Source organism: Ranitomeya imitator, chromosome 3, assembly GCF_032444005.1.
Source record: "Ranitomeya imitator isolate aRanImi1 chromosome 3, aRanImi1.pri, whole genome shotgun sequence".
Taxonomy (NCBI): Eukaryota; Metazoa; Chordata; class Amphibia; order Anura; family Dendrobatidae; genus Ranitomeya; species Ranitomeya imitator.
The window spans coordinates 175,255,722-175,266,579 of record NC_091284.1 but is presented as its reverse complement, the minus strand read 5'-3'; the positions used below and the strand labels follow the sequence as shown (position 1 = coordinate 175,266,579).

General features: G+C 43.8%; 1 protein-coding gene across 4 annotated transcripts in view; it reads left to right on the top strand.

The window, feature by feature from the left end:
* The window catches only part of SYTL5 (synaptotagmin like 5), a 461,654-nt gene that overhangs the window by 404,798 nt on the left and 45,998 nt on the right, over positions 1-10,858 (top strand). The gene's annotated exons all lie outside the window — the stretch shown is intronic.

Sequence of the window (10,858 nt, the reverse complement as noted above, 5' to 3'; positions counted from 1 at the left end):
TCTATGTTCCTTTTTATGAGTGCATAAGATATATTTGCTCCTTCTGATGTAACCTAGCAACTATCAGACACATTTGAGTAAAAGCTAGAGAAATGAAGCGCGCTGCGGAGCTTAAGCAGGGTTCAGAAGAAAAGCATTGGATATTTGGTGTTGTGTAGTACAAATAAATCTCATTTTTCTCATATGCGCATTACATATATTACATAAAGTGTTTTCCTATTGTTCACAAAATCTGCAGCTAGGAGGAAAATACACTTTATATTGCAGGTAATAGGGCGATTGCAAAAGTAAAAGTAACTGTCGGTAGAATATGTAATAGTAAAAAAAAACACTTTAATCAACTATAAAAGGGGTTTTCCCTCAAACAAAATACATTTTAATCAATAGATCTAAGAATAATAATAATTTTCACCATTGGATGTGTTTAATAAAATGTTCCTGTGCTGAGAAAATCTTATAAATGTTCCCCTGCTGTGTACTGTGTAATGGCTGTGTCTGGAACATGTTTGGATGTATCACAGCTCCTCAGCAGGGGAGGAAGCAAAAGAGAGTACACAGACAGGACAGCATGAGATCACATGCGCTGCATTTCGTGAGTTAAAACATTTCCCTGCCTATTTAAAAATATAGTTTACCTCTCAGAAATAAGTGTCACTTTTCCATGTCATTCTGATGGCAAGTAACTAGGGGTGTGAAAAGATCTTCTACTGTTCAAGTCAGGAATTTCAAGATATAACATCCCAGAATTTTAATTGTCGGAAAAGCAGTAATTTTCTGGTGACACACATGTAAGGAAACATACAGCCCATATTTCCTCTTGAAGACTTGAGTACTGTTATGGCATATAATGTGCGTTATTATTGTTGGTGTTGCATTCTGCCCAACAGTAGGAAGAGTTAGAGTTAATGATTGGGACCGGCCCAGAGTAGGAGAGACTAACATGAAGGAACAGAGACAATTTTCTGCCATAGACGAAGAAAAAGAGAAGGCACTCACCAATCTAAAATTCCAACTTTATTCAATCTTCATATTAAATCTTCATGGTCGGGGGAGTGAGGAATGGAGCTCTAGTGAGCAGGAGAAGACGACGGCCGTTTCACGCTGTGCTTGCGCTTCCACAGGTCTGCATGACCCGTGGAAGCACAAGCACAGCGTGAAACGGCCGTCGTCTTCTCCTGCTCACTAGAGCTCCATTCCTCACTCCCCCGACCATGAAGTTTTAATATGAAGATTGAATAAAGTTGGCATTTTAGATCTGTGAGTGCCTTCTCTTTTTCTTCATCTATGGCATTGGATTTATATGTTTTTTCTCAGAAGAGCACCCGGGATCTGAATGTGTGGCTGGTTCCAAAAGGACTATTTGATTTACAACTGGGCCCTCTTTTTGGGACTACCTCTAATTTTCAGACAGTGCTGTTTATTTTTTGTCTTTTTTTTGCTCAGAGACAATTTTCTGTCAAGATGCCAGATAGGGCCCAGTGTGCAGCAAAAGCAGACCTAAGGTCCGGACAGTGAGCAGAGCCGCATGATGTGGTTGCCCATGAAGTGAGAGGAGACCGAGACAGTGAATATCGTGATCCTGAGTATAGAGGAAGGAAAACTGACAGAAGGAGAGAGTGATCAACCGGAGATGGGTCCTTGGACAGAGCACCTAGCAGTATGGCCCCGAGGTTATAAGTCAGAGAGTTGATGGGCCAGGACGGATCAGGGTGTGTGAGACAAAGAGAATTTCCTAGGCCCTTGGTTCCAAGTCCTCAGAAGCTAAGTACCGGCCATAGTGGCAAACTAGTTCCTTTAAGAGAAAGAGAGGGCGCAGAACCATGGGTTGAGCATAGGACTCTCACTAACTGAACTGTTGTAGTATGCTGGGGTGTGGAGAAGGAAATGGCATTAGTTGATGCGGAAACAAGTAAAATTGGAAGAGGAGACTGTGTGTGAGAAATGCTGCATGTTGTACAGGAAACGTTTGGGAAGTTGGGAAGTTCTGCACCCACCATCTAGTGTACATTGTTCCCGCCAAGTGGCTGTTTAGTAAAAGACTGTTTATTTTGGACTGATGGTCTCCCTCATTGAACGCTACAATAACTGGTCCTGAGACTCCTGACCAGCCAAAGTCACCAGCATCATGTGGCCTGCAAGGGCGAAGCGCCCCTTTAAACGAAATACACACACCTAGCCAGGACTGTAACCTTCATGTAACATGCCAGGGTATAAGAGACAAATATCTCGCTCACGGTTTCCACCCCACGCCACGTTACACATACATTATTCCTCTAACACGGACTCTAACCTTCATGTAACATGCCAGGACATAAGAGACAAATATCTCGCTCACGGTTTCCACCCCACACCAGGTTACACATACATAATTCCTCTACAGCAGCGGACATACTTTTAAATAGATTGCAAAAAGAAGCTCAAAGGCAAATCTTAACTGCACGTCTCGTCCTCGGTGGCTCTCCAGGCGGATGGTTATCCCACCTACCAATTGTAATATCCCTAAAAGTCATTTTCACAACTGTCCGTACACTAATGTAGCAGATGGATGACCAGTTGATTATATGTACTTAATACATTTATATCATACTTGGTATGAAGGGAGAAAATATGTCTTTTGATAAACCTATTGTATAAAAGGCTTTTAGAATCTTCATTGCAGTGGGTCAATAAGTTCATATTGTAAGATATTTTCTTTCCTCAGGTGCTCGTCCATGTATTGTACTTATTAAAGTAAAGAGCACTTTCATGAGAAGGAAAACAGCCAAGGCAAACGTATCTCATTCAATTTACTACAAACTACATGACCTTAAAAATATCAAGGATTACTAAGGCTGCGATTATTAGTGCTATATGGATTCTCATTCATGAAACACTATAAAGCATCCATGGCAAATGTGAAGCTGTGAAGTTCAGGTCTGGACACCTGCAGCAAGCCGTGCATTGTGATCCATATGCAGACAGAAAAACACAGTTGTGTGAATACAGCATAAGGACCAAATTATTGGTATGCAATTCTTAATGATGGAATTCAGGATTTTCATTCAGTCCTATTGTCAAGGGTGTATAAAATCAACCATGAAGCCTTGCAGTCTGCCATTACTAACATTTGTGAAATAATAGCTCATTCTATAGCTCTTACTGTATTCAAATGTGATATTGTAATAAGTTGCCATCATTGGAAAAAGACCCTCCTAAATATTCCACAATCAAGTATGAGTAAAATTTTAGAAAAGTGAAAGCATTTAGGAACCCCATCTTGGATATGAAGACCACTTATAGTTACATAGTGGGATTGCAGAGTGCTGAAGTACATAGCGGATAAAAAGTCAACACTCTGCTGACTTAGTAACTGTAGAGTTCCAAAACGCGATAAAACAGACTTATGTAAATAAAATGGTACCGCTGAAAACGTCATCTTGTCCCACAAAAAAACAAGCTTCACTACAGCTCTACCAGCATAAAAAAGTTACAGCTCTCAGAATAAAGCGATGCAAAATAATAATTTTTTTATAACATATATTTTATTGTGTAAAAGCACCAAAACAGAAAAAAAATATAAATGAGGTATCACTGTAATCGTACTGACCCGAAGAATAAAGTTGTTTTACCAATTTTACCACATGCGGAATGGTATAAAAAAAACAATTCCTGAATTTCTGGTTTTTGTTCATTCTGTCACGGAATGCCTGAAAATGGTACCAATAGAAACATCAGCTAATTCCGCAAAAAGCAAGCGCTCACATGACAGCCGAAATATGAAAAAAGTATGGCTCTCAAAATATGGTGATGTAAAAACCCAAAGAATAAAGTCACCTAATCACTTTTTCCGCACGAGGAATGGCATAAAAAATAAATAAAACCAATTCTTCACATGCTGTTGATTTATTCATTCTGCCTCCCAAAGATCACAGCAAGGCTCGGCGCACATTTATCCTGTGCTCTGCACTTACACCGGGGTTTCCGAGTAAATCTCCGAAATACGTGATTCAGACAGAACCTCTGGCGGAAGATTCCCTATAATGAGGCAGATGGAGGCACTGTGGACGCCATCTGGCCTGGTGATCCGCTGGTGTACATCCTTTTAGGATTGCATAAAAGTGCTGTCGGATACAGTTTTGTGCACTTTTGAAAAAAAAGAACACCGTGGCACAGAGTCCAGAGTAACTCTGCTGCCTCACTATAGTGAACGGATCCATCGGGGGTTTCATCTGAATCACGTTACTAAGAGATTTAGGTGGAAACCCCAAAGTAAGTGGTAAATGTAGAGCGCCAGATAACTGTGATCCCAAACGTTATGTAAAATGTTCCCAATAAAAGCTTCAACTTAATCCACAAAAAAGCAAGTCCCCACTCAGATCTGTCATTTGTTAATGGAAATATAGGGGGCTTCCATGTTACTGGTAGTACAAAGGCTCTGGAAAAGCGAAATGGCTCCTCTCCAGCCAAAAGAAATTCAACAAATTCTCAGCTCCCAAATCCAAATGCCCCAGTCCCTTCTGAGCTCCAGTGTGCCTAAAAACATGTAGCGCCCACATATTTGGCATTTCTGTATGAGAGCCCACCTAATTTACAGGTGCGTGTCTCCAGAAGCACGGGCTTGCATAATGTACTGGTCACTACAGCGTACTGGTCACTACAGCAGCAGTTTGCAATTTTCACTCAGCAACATCCACTGCTCCGTTCTGGAAACCACCGATGAAGTCAAAACCGTCACTACATCTGTAGATAAATTCTCAAAGGGTTATAATTTCCAAAATAGGGTCTCTTATGGGGGGTTCTGTAGTTCTGGCACCCAGGGGCTCTGCCAATGTGACATGATACCGTCAAACAAGTGCAGCAAAATCTGCACTGTAATATGGTGCTACTTCCCTTCTGAGCTTTGCAGTGGGTCTCAAAAGTAGTTTTTGACCACATATGGGGTATCGGTGAACTGAGGAGAAATTGCATAACAATTGGGGTCTATTTTCTCCTTTTGCCCTTGTGAAAATACAAAATTTGTAGCTAAAAAGGATTTTTGTGGGAAAAATGATTTTTTTTATATTTTCACTGCTTAACTTTATAAACTTCTGTGAAGCACCTGGGAGTTCAACGTGCTCAATACACATATAGATAAGTTCCCAAAGGGGTCTAGTTTCCAAAATGGTGTCACTTGTGTGGGGTTTCCACTGCTTAGGCACATCAGGGGCAATTCAAATGCGACATGGCGTCTGATAATTATTCCATCAAATTTTGCATTCAAAAAGTCAAATGGCGCTCCTTTCCTTCCAAGCCCTGCTGTGCACCCAAATAGTAGTATTCCCCGACATATGAGGTATCGGCGTACTCAGGAGAAATTGCACAACAAATTGTATGGAGCAATTTCTCCGGTTACTGTTATGAAAATGCAAAATATGGAGCTACAAAAGATTTATTTGGGAAAAATGTGTTTTTTTATATTTCCAAGGCTCTATGCTATAAACTTCTGTCAAGCACCTGTGGGTTCAAAGTGCTCAATACACATCTAGATAAGTTCCATAAGGGGTCTAGTTTCCAAAATGGTCCACTGTTTGGGCACATCAGGGGCTCTCCAAACGTGACATGTCAGCAGCTATTTATTCCAGCATATTTTACATTCAAAAAGTTAAATTCCACTCCTTCCATTCCAAGCCCTGACGTGTGCCTAAATAGTAGATTTCCCCCACATATAGGGTATTGGCATGCTCAGGATAAATTACACAACACTGTATAATGGCCCACACTATCTGTCCAAATAGTATAATGGCCCCCACACCACTCCACTCAGTATAATGGCCCCAATACAACCATCCACACTGTATTAAGGCCCCCTCTAGTCCTTCAAATAGTATAATGGCCCCCACCCAACCGTCCAAACATACTGACCCCCACAAAGCCCTTTACACAGTATTATGGCACCCAAAAAAAACTTCACACTGAATAATGGCCCCCACATAGCCCTTTAAACAATTGAATAGCCCCCACATATGCCTCTAAACAGTATAATTGTCCATACATAACACTCCAAACACTATGGTGGCCCCAACATAACATTGAAAATAGTATAATGCCCCTCTACATAGACCTGCAAACAGTATAATGCCCCCACATAGTCCTGAAAACAGTATACTGACCCCCCATATATACCTTCAAACAGTATAATATCCCCCCACATAGACCTGTTAGCAGTATATCAACCCCCATATAGTCCTGCAGACAGTACAATGGCCCCCTCATAGCCCTCCATACAGTATTATGAGCACCACATAGCCCTCCATACAGTATTATGGGCACCACATAGCCCTCCATATGGTATAATGGTCACCACATAGTCCTCTATACAATATTGTGGGCACCGCATAGTCCTTCATACAGTATTATGGGCATCACATAGTCCTCCATACAGTATTATGGCACCGCATAGTCCTGTATACTGTGTTATGGGTACCCTGTAGTCCTCCATACAGTATTCTGAGCCCCATGAATTGCTCCATACATTTAAAAAAAAAACATCAATACTCATCTATCCCTATTCCATACAGCTCCGGTCTCTGCAGCCCGTGTTTTGACCCTCTGCACTGCTCAGCATAGAAGGAGTGCTGTAGTGACATCATCGCGCCCAATGCTCCGAGATTTCACAGAGCTCAGACGCAGAGGGGGAATGATGGGAGAGGGATTGTTAGCTGATGACTTGCTCTCCCATCACTGTTTTCAACTGTATTGACAGCCATGACCTGGATGCCAATACAGTTGAAAGAACAATGCGGGGGTAAGGTATCAGCTCTAACATCGGGCCTCCTGACTCACAGGCCCCATGGTGGCCGTGTGTTCTGCTGCCATTGATGGTACGCCACTTCTTGGACCATATCTAAGTCCAGTGGCATAACTAGAGTTCGATAGCCCATGGTGCAAAATTTGGACCTCGGCCTCCATCTACATGTTGTTAAGATGTATTAGTCCTTCTGGCATTCTAAAGCCTATAAAGACAATAGTCTTGCCCTTCCATAATGTAATAATGTTCTCCATTCTGTGCTAATCTCACCTATCCTGTACCTGGTATAATGTCTACCATCCTGTGCCCCTTCCAGTAAGATTGTTCCCAATTCTGGACCCGCTGGAGTAACAGTGTCCAACATCCTGATCACAAGAGAAGGGCAACAGTTTACTTCATGTCAGAGCAGAGCATTGTGGCCCCTCCCCCAGAGGAGGAGGTATCAAGGAGCAATGATTGCTTTGGAGAGAGGTATTAGAAGTGGCGAGATTGAGCCCTCAAATCGGGATAACCCAGCTCAATCCAGGATGGTTGGTAGCCATGGCATCTCCCACACTCCTTTACTGTGTCTGTGAGAGAGACATCTTCATCTGACAATGGCAGTGGAATTCAGTCAGGAGACAAGATGTAGCGTGGCAAAAGCATCAACTGGTCGCAAACAGCTACTAGGAGATCGGAAGGGGTGACAAAAGGCCCACTGCTCTTGTCTAAATAAACTTGGACTCTAATTGCTCTCTGGTTCCATAATGTGTTGTTGACCTGCATGTTTGTATGTACATAGCTGTGCAGAATCAGTAAAGAATTTCAGTAGTGGTCGCAAGAACCGATGGTGGTGCTGTGTGTCATGATCCAGGATGGAGAGGTTTCTTATTATGTCCTAGTTAGGTAAAGTCTAATCCTCTCTGCCTTTTTCTGGTTTGGGTGTGGTTATTTATCTGCACTGAGGCCGGTGACCTATGTCAGTGATAGTTCTGGTCCCTTGGCTTGAGCAGCTGACCTAGGTTACTCAGGGTGTTACTGTGGTTTCCCTGACCAACTAGTTTGCATCTGTATCGTTTCCAGAGTCCCTGTCCCATGTTTCCCTGTATGCTTGACTCCTGTGGTGTATGACTCTGCTTGGCTCTTGACCTTGTTCTCCATCCTCCGTTTTCGAACTGACCTGTCCTCTCTGGCTTCCGACCCCCTGGCTTGTTCCTGACTCTGCTTCAGTCTCTCCTTCTAATCACTGCACTCCTGGCTGGTTTTCGACCTCCTGGCTTCCCCTGACCAGTCCTCCGTCTTACCCTCTGGTTACCGCGCACCCTGCTGGCTTCCGACTCCTAGGCTCGCTTCTGACACTGCCTCTATCCCCTGCTCTGGTCCCACGGTATCGGCGGATTCTTCCCTGGTGTGGGTGCATGGCACTTTGCGACATCTGCACCGCTTTCTGGCAGGTCTCCTTCTACGAAGGTTCCTGCTTCCAGGATTGCAGCGTCCCTTGGGGGTTCCCTCCGCCATCGCATCCTGTGAGTCACGACATCATCACTGACCCATTTTTTTTTCTGGGGCACTTTCTTCCATTTTTGCAATAGATTCGCTCTATTCCCTGACAGACTAGGTGACCACTCTGACCCAAATGATGCAAAGCCTATCTGTGGAACAAAAGGACTTGTCTGCATCCTACCAACAGGTATAGAGAGAGTTTGCTGAGACAGTTAAATCTGTCTGGGGTGTTTCCCCTCTGTCTGGTAGTAAGGATGGTGGTGTGACTGTTTCTTTGTCCTCTCTGGAACCCTCTGTCAAGCTCCTGGACACATTTTCTGGGGAAAATGATACGTTTCGGGTGTTTAGGGAGGGGTACAAACTGTTATTTTCCTCAGACCCTGATTTTCAGGTGACGAGAGCCAATGGGTGGGGATAGTGAATTCTCTCCTTCGGGAGGGTCCACAGTCTCTTTACCCCCCACCGCCCCTGAGAGAATTTCTGTCGATAAGTTATTTGAAGCATTAGGGCTGAAATATGATGAACCTGATCAGGTCGGACTGGCTGAGGACACAATTATGAGTCTCTCTCAGGGAAAGCTCTCTGCCGAGTGGTACTGCTCTGAGTTTAGATGATGTGCCCCGTAGGTGTCTTGAAACAACTCAGCACTTAGGTGCCAATTCCGAAGGGGATTATCCAACCATCTGAAGGATGCTTTGGCTTTGCATCCACCCCCCAGCTCTCTGGAGGAAGCCATGACACAGGTCATCCGCATGGATCGAAGACTTCAGGAGAGGGGAGTTGTATAATGGGAGTCTCCTTTGCTTTTGGTTAAACATAACTCGTTGCCCCAAGCCGAACTTATGGAGATGGGAGCCACCACCATCAAGGAGAGGGAGAGGAGAGGTCGACGGGAGGGCAAGCTCTGCTTTTACTGTAGTGCGCCAGGATATTGGAAAAGGGACTGTCCCGCCTGTCCGTCAACCTCCAAGCTGTCGGGAAACGCCTAAGTCTGGGTAACTGTCGAGGAGATTACCCAGACTTCCAGGTACATTTTTTTCTCATATTTCAAAATATTGCTGAAAGTGGAACTTGGTATTAACTGCTGTTTTTTACCCACCACAGTTGTGGACTTCGGGTCCTCAGTGAATTCGATTGAATCTGGACTGGTGGCCAAATATAAGATAGAGACAGTTAGATTGAGGACTCCGATAAAGGTGGTGGCCATAGATTCCACACCCCTCACTAAGGAGTTCATTCTCAAGGTGGGGACTATGCACCAGGAGTATATCTCGTGCCTGATTTTGGACAGTTTCCCTGTGGGTTTGGTGTTGGGGTTCCCCTGGTTGCAACTTCATAACCCAGTCATTGATTGGGAATCCCAGGGAATTGTGAAATGGGGTCCTAAGTGTATAAATAATTGTTTGATTTCTGAATGTGTGTCGTCCGTAAGTCTGGAGGGTATTCTGGAGTACCTAAAGGACTATAAGGATGTGTTCTCAAAAAAAGAGTCTGAGGTTCTGCCACCACACCGCCCTTTTGATTGTGCCATAAACCTGGTTCCTGATGCTAACTTGCCCAAGGCCCGCTTGTACAACCTCTCTGATCCTGAGCGGGCTGCCATGAAAGAGTATATTTCTGAGAGTTTCCACAAGGGGCATATTCTTCCATCTGTTTCTCCTGTGGTGGTGGGGTTCTTTTTTTTGTTTTTCTGGAGCTCAATAAGTTCACGGTGAGAAATACTTACCCTCTCCCACTTATTCACAATTTATGTAACCAATTGTCTGGGGCTAAGTGGTTTTCTAAATTGAATCTGCGGGGGGCATATAACTTGATCCGGGTACGGGAGGGGGAAGACTGCTTTTCTCACTTCTGAGGAGCTGTTTGAGAATCTGGTTATGCCCTTTGGTTTAACTAATGCACCAGTGGTCTTCCAGAATTTTATTAACCATGTGTTCTCCAACTTTATTGGGCATTTTTTGGTTGTCTATCTGGATGACATTCTGATCTACTCGTCTGATTGATAAACTCATATTGGTCACCTTCGTTCAGTTCTCCAGAGGCTCCGAGAGAACCTTCTCTTCGCTAAGTTAGAAAAATTTTCATTTTTTAGTTCAGGAACTGTCGTTTTTGGGGTTCATCTTGTCTGCTGAGGGGTTTCGGATGGATCCAAGAAACGTTCAGGCCATTGTCGATTGGGTTCAGCCACGAGATTTGAAAGGGATTCAACGATTCTTGGGGTTTGCCAATTATTATCGAAAGTTTATAAGGGGATTCTCACAGGTGGGCAAACCTCTCACAGATCTGACTCAAAAGGGGGCTGATATTAAGAATTGGTCAGCATCAGTGTTTGCATCGCTTAAGAAATATATCATGTCTGCTCCGATGCTGATCCAACCGGATCTGTCTAAACCATTTATTGTTGAGATAGACACCTCGGAGGAGTGGGTGGGGCGGTGTTTTCCCATGGGCCCGCCACTTTAACTAATTTAAGACCCTGTGCTTTCTTCTCTAAGAAGTTCTCTCCGGTGTGATTGGTTCATGCGGATCGTTTGGTCCGGGCCTTTCATGCCAAATATTCGGGGAAACCTACGTGTCCTGTCGCCCCCCGTTGAGAAGGGGGTACTGTCA